At 42.2% G+C, this 15,950-nt stretch overlaps 1 protein-coding gene across 3 annotated transcripts in view; it reads right to left on the bottom strand.

Moving 5' to 3' along the window:
- The window catches only part of MBNL3 (muscleblind like splicing regulator 3), a 118,069-nt gene extending 110,890 nt beyond the window's left edge, over window positions 1–7,179 (bottom strand). For 2 of the 3 annotated variants that reach the window (XM_075835957.1, XM_075835953.1), the window contains exon 1: window positions 6,959–7,179. The gene's annotated coding sequence lies outside the window, so the exon portion shown is untranslated. The remainder of the gene's footprint in view (window positions 1–6,958) is intronic. The other variant, XM_075835958.1, reaches the window with a different exon arrangement.
- Window positions 7,180–15,950: the final 8,771 nt, after the last annotated feature.

The raw sequence follows: 15,950 nt of genomic DNA, 5'->3' as shown, positions 1-15,950 counted from the left end.
GATGGGATTTAACAAATCTCATCCACATGCTGCGTAAAATTTCCAAGCCGAAATTGACCTGCTGTGCGTATTTTTTGGACCACAGCATATTCCTGCTACGGAAAGTGTCCAGAATTGCTGCGTTTTCCTGAGATGTTTCCATCACCTAACATTGGGAAAAATGCAGCAATTTACGCACCATTTTCTGCCGCAAAAGCCGTAGGAAATGGTGCGTTTTTGGCGCAGCGGAAAGCCTTTAACTTGCAACGGAATTGCAGTGAAAATTTCCTGCAGCAATTCCATTGTGTGTGGACAAGCCCTAACAGAGAAACGGCAGTGCAGAGTTCTAAGAAAACATATTCCAGAGATGTTATTTCAAGGGGAAATACAAGTATTGAGTTGCAAGTTAATATATTAAGAAATTAGTTAGCACAGAATGTTGGACCTATAACAGTGAAAATGTAAATATTTTTCAATAAAAATAAAATATTTTGTTTCTAGTTTAATTTACTATTAGAAAAGTACATTTCTTAGCAGAATCTACATACCATTGATTTAGTAAATCAAATCTCTGTTGTGCATATCAGACAGGTCTAAGCCAACGCTGTCAAGCACTGCAAGACATTCAGTAGTGTGAATAAGACTCAGTGACTGGTTCACACTAATTACAGGATCAAATAGCAGGTTCAACATGTAGTGTAATTGACTCCCGCTTGATATGTAAGCTGATCCTTAACCTTTACTCAACTATGATTTAACATCATCAGAGTCGGATTTAGAAAGAAAAATAGCTGGAACACACATCTATTCCAGGAAAATAATCTAAAATTCTACATTGGAGTGCAATCTATGTAAGTATCAATCTGTATGATGAAGGTCTGTAGAAAATTGTGACGCTACTGTAACATGTCAAAGATTCAATCAGGCCATGAATTGGTTAATCCATTTTACATTATCAGCAATATACATAGGAGTGGGAGCAATTCAGGTAATAGAGAATGGCAGCTGCAGGGAATTCAAAGTCCCCATGGCTGCTCTCTTAGCACCATCAGCAGAATAGATATACTGTAATACGGTGGTCTTAACCAGTGGCTTTATGGCTGTTGCAAAACTACAACTCCAAGCATACTCTGGTGGGGTGCCACTGCTGAAATGTATGAATGAAAGGGACAGAGGGGATGTCGCTATGTGCTGATGGGCAGTTTTTGCTTCAGTTTCTTAGGAGAACATGCACATTGTGTTCTATATAGTATATGCATGTGCAAGCAGAGTTGTATCTAAACCTGGTAAACCTTTTCTTATCCTATTTTAAAAAAAAACAAAAAAAAACCATGGTCATATACCTAGGAAGCTGTTTTAACAGGGGCTGACAGCATTATCTGGCATCTCAGCTCAGTAATGGACAAGGGTCAGCACTGAATGGGCTTTGAACATGCTGCTAAACACCAAGGGATTTCATAGAATGCTGCAGGGGACACCATGTATCAAATGGATTAAACCAGGGACAATAAGCCTATGTCAAAAGTCAAGTGTTGCAGGTGTCAAACACTGGTCGTGTGCTGAAGTTCTTGTGAATTCTCCTGGGATCATTCTATGGTATAGGACAATCAAACAGTGATACAGTAAATCAAGAGGAGATGCCCTGCTAAAGAGTTATGAAATTTTACCTGCCTTAGTGAAAATAAATTACCAGCATAACCTAAAACTACTGATGTAGTTATAAGGGTGCCATATTACAGATCTGTACAAAACGAATCCATAAAACAGCCGTATGCAGGAGTCCTAAGTAGCAGCTTGGTTGTCAGCGATCGCATGAAAAAGTGCGGCAATTCACATAAATACAGAGGCTAATTGAAGAGAACTGATGGCAAACTAAAATAAATGGGGCCATTAACGGGAAACGCTTCTGAACTTTTTTTTCTGTAACAACCACTGAACAGAATAATGTGGGGGAAAAAAATAAATAAATAAATAAATACCGAACTACCACAACCGAAACTAAAGAAGTAAAAATAAAAAACATTTTAAAATGTATGAAGAAGCAAAATGAAGAAGGTAGAAGGAAGTGACATGAGGTTAATGAAAGGTTTCTTATACTTCTCCATTATATTGCAGTACAGAAAAACCTGTCAGACAATGGACAGTTTCTACAGCTGGCCACCACAGGAACATAGACTGTTTTGTCTATTAGAAAACTAGTTCATCTAAAAATGGTCTAAAAAGTTAACTTAAAAAGTGAGCACTGAAATACGGTGCAACGGTGTTGAAGGAGCCCATTACAACAGAGCGTTCCGATACACTGAGGATAGGGAAAACCAGCCTCTCCTGAGAGGTCGTACATACATGTGAGAAGTTCACACTGGTGGTAAGTCTGATCATGGACCACCACCGATTTAAAAAAACAAAAACATTGTACTAGAAAGTTGGAATTAATAAATGGGCCACAAACTTTACTGCATTAGTCGTTCCTTTTCCCTTTAAATTCATTATTAAAGGGGTTGTCCAGTTTAGAAAACCAATTTCCCCTACACCGTATTAGGGAATTCAGAGTTAATGGAGGGCGTCCTTTAGCATCTTCAACTGACCCGTCCTGCATTATACAGACAACCCATTGATATAAATGGGCACTGTGTAACACTTAATTTCACCTGTAGTTGCGCCACAAGGAAATTGAACACCCTTCCTGCCAGTTTTCAGCAGATTGCAGGCGGTCCAAGCTGGGAAATACTTTGTGATCAGCTTTTTGTCACGTGACCTTCTAACAAGTAGGGATTGTCCAAAATGGAGAACCCCTTTAAGAAAACAGCTCAGCCCGTATGGTGACACAGAGTGCCTGTGGTTCTGCATTAGAGACAGATACTGCCACATGCTTCTAGGGCAAAATTCCCTTTGTAATGTGGCGCCCCATGATGCATTTCACAATAGTTTCCCTCAATAACTCTGTATGAATCCATGAAACAAAAAAAACTCTGTATGCCTCCTTATGAAATCAGAGGACGATGATAGTACAGTATGGGCCCATAGATTTTTATGGGTGCTGTACTACAGATGCAGAGGACTCTGATCCGGAATATGGCGGCGTGCAGGAGGCCTAACTGAGATGACATGCTACACTTCAGCGCGGAGAACAGGCAGAATAGAAGTATTAATGGTCCATTTTAGTTTACAGTTGGTGACGGTGCCAGATGTCCACAAGAGTGTAAGAGATTTGACAAGTTACTTGATAGCCACTCAAACTTAAGGCTCAGGAACATGGTCGTATTACACAACAGTCTGTACTGATCTGTTACATACTCTATGGGCCAATACTGTACCTATTCTCCCCTAGAAGCATTGTATCTAGGGGAGAATACAGTGGCACATGGAGGGCTTTTCCATTTGTATTGGCCCTTATGCAGGCTCTGCCTAGAGGTACGCCCACTCTTGAGTCAGTGTGTGTGTGTGTGTGTGTGTGTGTGTGTGTGATATATATATATATATATGTTTTGACAAATGACCCTGTGTCATAGCGCTGCACATACCGTAGCAGTTACAGGCATTGCAGATGTTCAGGGACGGTGTCTGATTTTAAAACGTGTCCTTGAAGTTTAAGGTGTCCTTCCTTTTTGAATACATGCAATTCAATATGCTTTTCACAGTGTTATCTCCTGAAATATTCTGGTTTGTGCTCCTGCCAATCTATTAAGATTCTGTGACTGTTGTAGATTCTTACGGTATGACAATAATGCTTTATTAGGTGCCCTCTGCTAAAGTCTACCATTAAAACGACATTGACTTCTATGCTAATCTATTGCTCAAATTCGAGAGAAGATGATTCATGAATAACTAGTGCACCATAAATGCATATGTAGCAGAGCAGAGTTTGTCACTGCAGCAGGGCTAACTCTGCAATCTGTTATTTGGCTCCACTCCTAAGGGTATAGAAACAGTTCAATGACAAATTCAGTTCTTCTACATCTGTAAAAATAAATGCAATTAAACAACGCACTAAATGGCAGACCTTGAAATGAAGACCACCACTAAGGGCATGTTCAGACTGGCAGAATTTTTACGCAGTAAATGTTGGTGCAGATTCACGGCAATTACGCGACGAATCTGCAGCAACATCTGCATATTTTACAGGTAATTCAGACGTTGCGGATATCACAGCTGACTTGCTGCAGATTTCAGTTTTTGCATTGAAAAGGCTGAAATCCGCAGTGAAATTCCGCTGCTTCTCCGCAACAAAATGTGCATGCTGCAGAGGGAAATTCTGCACTGCAGCCCAATTTCCGAAATGTCTGAACTAAGTTACCTAAAAATGCATAGGAACTAATGTAAAAAAACGTAGTGTCCGCAACTGAATTCAACAGCAATTCCGCCCCGTCTGAATGTGCCCTTACAGACACTACTTTGAACTCCTTGATTTCATGTACAGGGCTGGCTGGATTCAGTAAATAATATCCGTTCTCTGCACTAGCTCAGAACATTGTAGTAGTATGTTCTGGAGGAATCACAAACATAAAATAATAATTTTTAAGCTGAGACTTGATGTCTGCAGATGGAAGGAGAACCACTTTATTTGGATAAGTTTAGTTATATGGACACGGGGCAAGATTTTGGCTAATCGATGGTGACGAATATTTTGCGATTTGTGAATACGGACAATTTGTCACATGTAGAGCATAGCTCTGTATAACAAGAATTCTACAGCAGTAACCTTCAGGTGACAAAGAGCTGTGTTCTGGAGAAAAAGGAAGGTCTCACCTTGAACAAGTCACGCCACATTGTGCAGCAATACGAACAGTCACAGCTGCGGTCAAAGAATAAAGTCACTGCGCGGCTGAAGATAAGTTTATTCAAGAAAAAAAAAAAACAAAAACAAATTATATATATAGATATAGAGAGAGAGAGATCGTTTATTGAGTCAATGAATGTATGGAGTGAGAGAATATATATATATATATATATATATTAGTGTACAATAATAAGAGAGTTAAAAAAAAGCTTAGTTGGTTTACCGCCAGCCCTACGGAATGAGTTATACCTAATAACAAACTCAGCTCTACTACCTCTGCACACACTACTGTTGTATTATCAAACGTGCTGAAAAGGTGTGGCATTATATACAACTCTAAATTCATCTATATATAATAGGTAATGATCATAGTAACTGCAGTATTTGGATACAGTGTAGGGACTGTACTTTGTAGCACAGTCCCTATACTGATACAATAATATCTGTTATCATTAATAACAGAGTTGTTGGAAAAGTATCTGTACTTAGATAAACATATATATACTTCCTATTACCATTCAGACATTGGGTAGAAGAAACACGTTAGTACAAGGAAAGATCGAAATCTCCCGTCTGCAGCGTGACCGTTATGATGGAACATACAGATACAGAGGATGATGTGGATCATTGGAGATACTGGACAGAAGAGGAAAGCTTAGGAGGATTCAGCAAGGACTAGGAGACGTCAACCATTACAGTTTCAGAAATGAACAGTCATTAAAAAATAAAATGTACAACAAAAAGGAGGAAGATAGGAACGCTACGCTGTCAGTTCAACTTTACCCAGGTCATGCAAGTGTCGCCAAAGAAATACTTCCATGCGCCATATCGGATGCATTCATTAGAAGTACATCCTAAACGAAAAAAAAGTCTTGAGCGGAGATCTCTAACCCATTACCAGATGTACTGCAAGTTGCAGGAGGGCATCTTTGCACCTTCATGTAACTTGATCTTGAATCTATTAAGTAATGGTTATTTGAACAACACAACCCATAGGTAACTATCAAAAATAGATCTTCATACAAATAAAACTTTATAAAGGGCCATAATGCCAAAACGGTCCTATAGGTGCCATAAAGACCATATGCTAAGCGTGAACATCTGCAGCAGTCATAGAGTTAGTCTAAGACAAACTATGACTTAAAGACATAGAGCCATTTCACACATCTTCAAAATCCTGAATGTCATCGGCACCGACATGAATCCTCCGCACCTGCAGGTCTGCATCAGCAAGACAGCCCAGGACTAAGCAGCTAAAAGGGTTAAAAATCAATGCAAGCTTCACCTTAGCCGGGATCCCATTCTTTGTTTCCAGGCAGAATACAGTGCAGATGTGAGAGCCACCGCACTGCGCATGCTCACTAAAACTATGCATAAAATTCAGGGGAGAAAAAATAAAAAAATTCTTCCAAAAGTAATCAGTTCTGTAGATCATCTCGGAGTCCAGGTGAAAGCGACAGAAGAACTTGCTAAGCATGTGTAATATTATTTCTATGGAAAGCATGAAATAAGTTTTCAGTGTTCCAATAAGAAAAAAAGAAAACCTCTAAATATATCTATTATATAAATATGTTCAAAACACACAATACATATTGTGTAAACACTCATGTAAAGTATATACACAAACACACAAAATAAAAAAACAAGGCACGACAGAACGAACAGAGTCCATAAAGCAAATCTCATGAAACGGATCATTGGAATGATAGAAATCTCAGATCTACAGAGTAACGTGAATTATAAGGAGCACTAGACAAGTAGTAAGACAAACGTTGTATTCTCAGGTTATTCCTTACGAATACGGGGTTATACCGGCCATAACGTGAACCATATGGAACGGATTTGCAGAATTGCTGACACCAAAACCATAGTTTACAGAAAACACGATCATTGCAGTAAACCGGTGGGTAAGACGTGAAAGGCAAGACAAGCGGCCACTTTCCATATCATGCAGAGGATGAGATCCATACTGGTGCCCATCATCATCATCATCATACCGGTGCCCATCATCACACTGGTGCCCATCAGCATATTACTCTGCCAGCCATGCTAGACCTCGCTGCCCATGCAACACGCTGCTCTCACACCCTGGACGTCTGAAGGAGCTTCTGGAAAAAAAATCACCGCTTTGCCCGCACTGCCCTGATGCCGTCTCTGAAGGGCACTGAAGCTGGTATCGTGCAGAATGACAGCCCGGCTTACCTTATATGCTGATCTAGCAACCCCCGAAGACCCAATCCTCAGCTGCAGAATGCCATATGGAAAAAAGCAGAAGCAGCACTAAGCGAGACAGACAGAGTGCTGGGTGAGGCTTTAGCATGGGTGTATAATGAATGCCGCCATTTTAAAGCCTGGCTCCTGAAATCACTAGGCATAACGAAATTAAAGCACGCCCCACGTACAGAACTTCATTGCCGGGACGTGCATCTGGGATGATACCATGCAACTGCGGGGTGGGAAATGTCAAGCAGGCAGAGAGAAATCTCAAGCGAAAAACAGGCCAGGCAAATACGGGGTTAAACGTGGTCGCTACAAAGGGGTAAACTAATATCCAATTTCGAAATCTATAACGGCACTGCAGGGGGCTCCGCGTATTACTTGGCTGCAGCTAAATCAGTAACGTAGTTATTAGAAACCATTTCCTGTCTCCCTCTGGTGCAGTGACTTGGTACATTCCACAAAACAGAGCACCTAATGGCCTTTGGGAGCTGTGTCGTATTCTGTAGCTCGGGCTGGCTGCTGCCATAGCAACGTAGCTAAAACCTACACTACATCTGCACAATAAATCCACCAGTACAATAAAAGGGGACTCAAAGCAATTAGTGCAAGCAATTCACTAGTTAAGGTGAAAGCTGCGGGTTCCACGTGCTGGGTTATGAAAAATGACCCTGTGAAAAGATTCAGCCATTTCCTTCCTTTATAACACACAGGCGACACAGTTGCACTTAAAATATACAATGTAGCAAAAGATAAATCTAAATGACATTGTTGTTCCAGTGACACAATATCCTTGGCATACAGGAAGGGGCACACAGTCGTGCCGCGTCACCTTGTCCTCACGTTACTCTCCCTCTTACTCCCCAGCAGCGGGCAAGCTGAAGAAATACTTTGGGCAAATTGTATGGCACATGCAGACAGAGCGCATTAACTCCGACAGTGCCAGAGGATCACTCCGAAACATGGAGGCAGCAAAGTGAAACTACAGCAGTGTTGATTCTTAAATGGGTTTTCCCGTTTTCTCTAAATTAAGACTAATCGTTATATAATAAAAAGTTCTTCCACTTTATAATATACTTTGTGTTTCCGCACCATTTTAAAGATCTCTGTTTGCTGTGAGAGAATGAGCACCTCTTTGTTTACATCCAAAGTCTCAGATATACACAGTAGCTAGGGGATTGGGAGTTGGCAGGGCATATTTTCCAGCCAGGGTCAGACTGGCCTACCAGAGAACCAGAGGATCCTCTGGTGGGTCCAGATGGTGATGCAATAATGGGCCCAAAAGGTCTAGAAGAAGACAACCCCATTTGGAGGGAACTTTGGAGATAACTATTTGCCACTAGGGTCTATTTCTTATGGGTTGATTCACAAGTAAGCTATTAGATCTTATTGATCATATGGCCTGTGTGTGCAGTGATATCAAAGATTATAATGCTATTAAAAGTGGACGTGCTCATTTTCTGTATAGATAGATGGTGGGCCCTCAGGAGATTTTCCTCTAGTGGGCCTAAAGTTCCCCAGTCTGACGCTGTTCCCGGCTGCTGTGTGGCGCCAACATGTCACTCTGCTTAGCCCAGGATATAGAGCTACATTGCTAGGGCAATGCCCTGGGTAAAGAAAAGCTTGGATATGACTCTGCTGAGACTGAAAAACCTATACAGACCTAATACTCCTCACAGCTGATAGTTTTGATATAGGTAAAATTGTTTTGATATAGGTAAAATGTATCAACACAAGTGTAACTATAGCCAGAGCATCCATAGCAGCCGCTTTGGAGCCCAGGGGCGACCACCCCTCCCCACACTCACACTTTTTGTTCTACTGAACTCCTCAGGCTCCAGTGTTGTCTGGTGGCCCAATCACTTGCCCACAACTAGGGTGGCAGAAGCTGAAAGTGCAGGGATCCTGCCAAATGGACAGCTAGGGACAGGTGTGCGGTCACTAACACTCATATCGACAGTCAGAGACAGGCGTATAGTCATGTACACTCATGCGGGAAGTTTGGGAGAGGTACTCGGACCCTAACACGTATATGGAGTGTCAGAGACAGGCTCAAACACATATACAGCATTCATATAAACACACACACACACACACACACACACACACACACACACACACACACACACACACACACACACACACACACACACGTGGCGCAAATCACTCCTTTATCAAACTCCAAAATAAATACAGACTCAGACCCCAAAGTGTATTCAGACTTAGTCCTCAAAATAAATTCAAACACCAGAATAAATACATACCACAGGCCTCAAAATAAGTACAGACTTCAGACCCCAAAATAAATACAGACCCCTGAGCCCAAAATAAGTACAGACCTCAGAATACATACAGGCCCTAGATGATTGCCCAGAATAAATACAGATCCCAGACCAGACCCCAGAATCAATACCGACCCGAGACCCCAAAATATGTACATACCCACGATAATACCCCTGAGCCCAAGATAAATATAAACCCTAGACCCAACCCCAAAATAAGTGCAGACGCCAGAATACATTCAGACCCAAGACTAGACCCCCAAAATAAATACAGATCCCAGACCAGACCCCAGAATCAATACCGACCCGAGACCCCAAAATATGTACATACCCGCGATAATTCCCCTGAGCCCAAGATAAATATAAACCCTAGACCCAACCCCAAAATAAGTGCAGACCCCAGAATACATTCAGACCCAAGACTAGACCCCCAAAATAAATACAGATCCTAAACACATAACACAAACAACACAGCTACACACATAACACAAACAGCACAGCTCATACACCCATAACACACAGCACGGCTCATACACCCATAATAGACAGCACAGCTCATACACCCATAACACACAGCACAGCTCATACACCCATAATAGACAGCACAGCTCATACACCCATAACACACAGCACGGCTCATACACCCATAATAGACAGCACAGCTCATACACCCATAACACACAGCACAGCTCATACACCCATAATAGACAGCACAGCTCATACACCCATAACACACAGCACGGCTCATACACCCATAATAGACAGCACAGCTCATACACCCATAACACACAGCACAGCTCATACACCCATAATAGACAGCACAGCTCATACACCCATAACACACAGCACAGCTCATACACCCATAACACACAGCACAGCTCATACACCCATAACACACAGCACAGCTCATACACCCATAACACACAGCACAGCTCATACACCCATAACACACAGCACAGCTCATGCACCCATAACACACAGCACAGCTCATACACCCATAACACACAGCACAGCTCATACACCCATAACACACAGCACAGCTCATGCACCCATAACACACAGCACAGCTCATACACCCATAACACACAGCACAGCTCATACACCCATAACACACAGCACAGCTCATGCACCCATAACACACAGCACAGCTCATACACCCATAACACACAGCACAGCTCATAAAATTATAACACACACAGAATATCTCATACAAACATAATGCATGCAGAACGGTTAAAAAAACAAAACATAACACACACAGCACGATTCACACCCACATGACACACACATAACAAACGTCATACACATGTAATAAACACAGTTCACAGCTCATACACTCATAAGAAACATAGGACAGCTTATATACACATAACACATATCACAGTTCACACACATAGCACATGCAACACAGCTCACACACATACACACACACACACACACACACACACACACACACACACACACACACACACAGCACAACTTATACACACAGCACAGCTCATACACACATAACACACACAACACACAGCTCATACACACACATAACACACAGCTCATACACATATAACCCACGAAGCACGACTGATACACACATAATATACACAGCACAGCTCATACACACATAACACACACAGCACAGCTCATACATACAAACACTACACACACACACACACACACACACACACACACACACACACACACACACACACACACACACACACACACACACAGCACAGCTCATACACAAATTATACACACACACAACACAGCTCATAGACACATATTACACACAGAGCACAGCTTACACACACACACACACACACACACACACGACACAGCTCATGTACATATACTGAAATACACACATCACTGCTTATACACCCAAAAGACACATTGCACAGCTTATACACAGACATAACTCACAGCACAACTCATACACATATAACACACATGGCACAATTTATACACACATTACACACACAGCACAGATCATACACATGTCACATACAGCACAGCCCATAGGCATAACAGATATAGATAGCACAGCTCATACACATATAACACACACAGCACAGCTCATACATATAAGGCAGGGTTCACACGACCTATTTTCAGACGTAATGGAGGCGTTTTACACCTCGAATTACGTCTGAAAAAACGGCTCCAATACGTCGGCAAACATCTGCCCATTACTTTCAATGGGCTTTACGATGTACTGTGCCGACGACCTGTCATTTTAAGCGTCGCTGTCAAAAGACGGCGCGTAAAATAACAGCCTCGTCAAAGAAGTGCAGGACACTTCTTGGGACGTTTTTGGAGCCGTTTTCTCATATACTCCAATGAAAACAGCTCCAAAAACGGCCGTAAAAAATGCTGCGAAAACGCCACAAAAAACGCAGTGAAAAACGCGGGTTGCTCAAAAAACTTCTGAAAATCAGGGGCTGTTTTCCCTTGAAAACAGCTCTGTATTTTCAGACATTTTTGACTCTGTGCGTGCACATACTCTAAGGGTATGTGCACACACACTAATTACGTCCGTAATTGACGGACGTATTTCGGCCGCAAGTCCCGGACCGAACACAGTGCAGGGAGGCGGGCTCCTAGCATCATACTTATGTACGATGCTAGGAGTCCCTGCCTCTCCGTGGAACTACTGTCCCGTACTGAAAACATGATTACAGTACGGGACAGTTGTCCTGCAGAGAGGCAGGGACTCCTAGCGTCGTACATAAGTATGATGCTAGGAGCCCGGCTCCCTGCACTGTGTTCGGTCCGGGACTTGCGGCCGAAATACGTCCGTCAACTACGGACGTAATTAGTGTGTGTGCACATACCCTAACAGATATAGCTCATACACATATAACACACACAGCACAGCTCATACATATAACAGATATAGCTCATACACATATAATGCTTCGTTCAGATCTGCAGTAGGGCTCCGTTCCGTCTCAGCTTTCCATCAGAATGGAGCCCGAACTGACACAAACGGAAACCGTAGGTGATTTCAATGGGGATGGATCCTGTGCCAATGGTTTCCGTTTGTCCCGGTTGTGCAAGGAATCAATAACGGAGCCCTGACACAAATGTGAACATAGCCTACACACACACACACAGCCCAGCTCACACACACATCTAGAGTAGCAAGTCCTGCTCACATTTGTGTCCTTAGGGGTTATTGTGTTTCACTGCAGAAAAGCCAAGACAAAACCACAATGTGTAATAATCACAAATGTGTTTAGGGTTTAACACTAAATTACCACCCTCTGCAGTCCTGGTAGAGCGGCGCCTGAGATGCTGATCTAACCATATGCAGTGTGCGGCTCTGAATACTATTAATCCTTTTGTTTTTGCTGTTTGCATTACCACAGTTCAGGTTACTGTCAACAAGGTGGGGGGCCTATTCCAGACTTTGCAATGGGGCCATATGAATTTTACCTACCTCCATTTATCAACCTGGAATTCAGGCTGTTTAGCTCACAGGGGATTGCACAGACTGAATACAATTGTAGAAAACTTTCAGCTATGAGAAGTTTTACTTTTATACAGGTATTCCGTCTGCATGTAAACATTCACTCGCTGCGAGCAGAGCTTATGGAAATGTTGAGGATCTGAAACAGTGTATTATAACGTTGCAAAACTTTTTATTATGTATCGATTACACTTTATTTACATAAAAATAGAAACCCCCTTTAACTTTTAACAACCCAGAATGCAAATGTATCAATGACTAAGAAAGGCCTCCGTGCTGGTCATGTCTGTGAGCCTATAAGGCCCAACCTGCTGGCTGTGGTAGACCGAATCTTATGATGTAAAGAGCATCTGTCACCACCATTTTGTTGCCATCACTTAGACCAGCATAAGGTAGCGACAGAAACGCTGATTTCAACGTTATAAGTGTTATGTCTTCATGTGCTGTCGTTTTTGAAGTTTTTGTTGATTGACAACTTTCTTCCTATGCATAGTAATATGGAAAAAAACTGTCAATGAACGAATTAGGGTGGGGATCGCGGCAGCTCACGACTACGTGATGCGAGCGCTGCAACAATTAAACCGTAAGTTTTCCAAAACCTACAGCACATGGAGAAATAACACTCATAAAGAAGGGCCGGATATAGGCCACAGGCCATAAGAGAAGGCCACATGACCGGGTTGATAGGCAGGGAAAGGTTAGGGGCGGAGCCTGAGTGGGATATCCGGTTCTGGTGCCAGTTGCTGAAAGCACGTGCATGGGAAGTATCCCACCCGCCCTCCCTACTTGTTGGTTCTCTTATTTTAGCAGCGGTAGGTTAGTGGTTGTAGATTTGTCAAGGCAGTGGTTGGCAGGTTGGAGGTCCTTGGAGTTGGTGTTAAATTGGTGGGGGAGGGACTCATCGTGGGTATGGTCCCTCCCAAATTATGCAATATGGAGGGTCTGGCTATTTTGGGCTCCTGCTGGGTGGTGTCCCGTGGAGCAGGGGTGAATTATTGGCCATCTGCGGATCGAACCGCTGCCCCTGGACCTGTGTGGAATCGGCTGGGGGTAAAATTGCACATATGGGCAGATTGGCAGGGCAGATCCCCTTCTTAGGTCCATGGACCTCTTTCCTTCGAGTGATTGGTTAAAATGTGTGATAATGTTTTATATGATATTTATGGTAATTTGGTATTTTGTTGTTATTGTTTGTCAATAAACTGGCTGCTGTGGCCAATTTTATCCAATCACGAGTCTGACTTTTATTTACGAGGTATATTTATACAAAGACGGGATTGGGTGGTTGGCCTTCTTAGGGTAAGTTGAAAAACTCGCTAGAACCGAACTCTATCATCCCTATCATCCTGAAATCAGCATCTCTATCACTACATTATTCTGTCCTCGGTGATGGCGACAAAAAAGTGATGACAGATGCTCTGTAATTATGTTTATGCAGCGGATTTGAAGTTCTACATCATAAAAATGGAGCATACGACCACTATAAATATATACTAAGAAATTAAGCAGCACAGAATGGTAGACCTAAAGAACGATGTGGTGATAAATGGTGGCGATTCACTTCAAGACTTTCTTTCACTAGTGGAAAAACAAATTATAAAAGTTAAAAAATATTTCCAATACACAGAATAACTAAAGTACTTAGGCTCCATGCACACGACCGTGACCGTAATTACAACCCATAATTACGGGCGCGGCCGGCAGCGGATGGCCGCGGGCAGCCGGACGTTTTTATGGGCCGTGCTCCCATTATAAAGCTCCGTATTTTCAGACGTTTTTGACTCTGCGTGTGAACATACCCTTAGGGTATGTGCACACGACCTCTTTTCAGACGTAATGGAGGCGTTTTACGCCTCGAATTATGCCTGAAAAGACGGCTCCAATACGTCGGCAAACATCTGCCCATTGCTTGCAATGGGTCTTACGATGTTCTATGCAGACGAGCTGTCATTTTACGTGTCGCTGTAAAAATACGGCGCGACACTTCTTGGGACGTTTCTGGAGCTGTGTTCTAATAGACTCTATTAAAAACAGCTCCAAAAACGGACGTAAAAACCCAGCGAAAATGCAGCGTTTTTTGTGCATTGCAGTTCCGTGTGTCATGAGTCTTAAGGTACACAAAGGTGCGTGGCTGCGTGATTTTCGCGCATATGGCGTCCTTATGACAGGCGGTTTTGAGGTTTAGAAAATGAAATGAAGGAGGTGGTTTTATTTTTCCCTTAATTTCGTGAAAAACTTTTGCGCGAATCACACGCAGGACACGGAAGTGCGTCCGTGTGCTGCGCATGATTTTAACTCACCCATTGACTTCAATGGGTGCGTGATGCGCAAAAAACGCTAAAGTATAGGACATGCTGAATGTCTGAACGGCCCCATTGACTTACATAGGTCCGTGCGACGCGCGTGATTTTCACGCGCGTATCACGGACGTGTAACACGCTCGTGCAAATAAGGCCTAAGAGAATGTGCTCCAGAATTTGGTATATTATAAGACAGAGATATCAGAAGAGCTAACAGATCCTCTTTAAAGAACAGTTAACCTCTCGACAGCTTGAAATGGGTGACGTCATACAATAATGGAAAGTCATTGACAAAACCTGAATATAATGTGAATTACTTTAAGATCTGTCGCTGTATAAGAACTTTTAGCTACATATTGTGAATGCTATGAATAGCATGTTAATCGGAGAGTTTTCGCTTTAGTGTCCTTTTAATGACAGAGACAGATATATGTAATCTATTAATTACATGTGCATAACATATTAGATATGTTCGCTATGAGAGGCGAGAAAAATGAAGTAATGCATAGTTAATGGTCTCCTGACAGCATTCATCAATCTATTCCCTATTTTCAGCCTCAGCCCTGACTATTACAGAGAAATGGACAGAATTGCAGAACATAAGCAGTGAGTCGCAGGAGGGGGTAAATAAATTATTGTCTAAGCAGTGAACATATTTTCTTGTTTCTATGTCTTCCAGGTATCTTAAAGGCAATGTGTTGCCAGAAAAACATGTTTTGTTTTTTTTAATTAAACATTTAGTGTGTAGGTGATTAAACATTGTTCAAATTTTTTTAATTTTTTTCACGAGTCAGGAAATATTATAAATTAATTCTAATTTATAATATTTCCCATTGCTGGTCACTAGATGGAGCTATTCCCAAAATTGCAGCATTGCATGTGGTAAAGCAACCACATTGCTTTATGCTGCAAAATTGGGTAAA

This window comes from Rhinoderma darwinii, chromosome 8 (assembly GCF_050947455.1).
Source record: "Rhinoderma darwinii isolate aRhiDar2 chromosome 8, aRhiDar2.hap1, whole genome shotgun sequence".
NCBI lineage: Eukaryota > Metazoa > Chordata > Amphibia > Anura > Rhinodermatidae > Rhinoderma > Rhinoderma darwinii.
The sequence above is the reverse complement of the archived record's forward strand: the minus strand, read 5'-3'. Positions and strand labels throughout refer to the sequence as shown.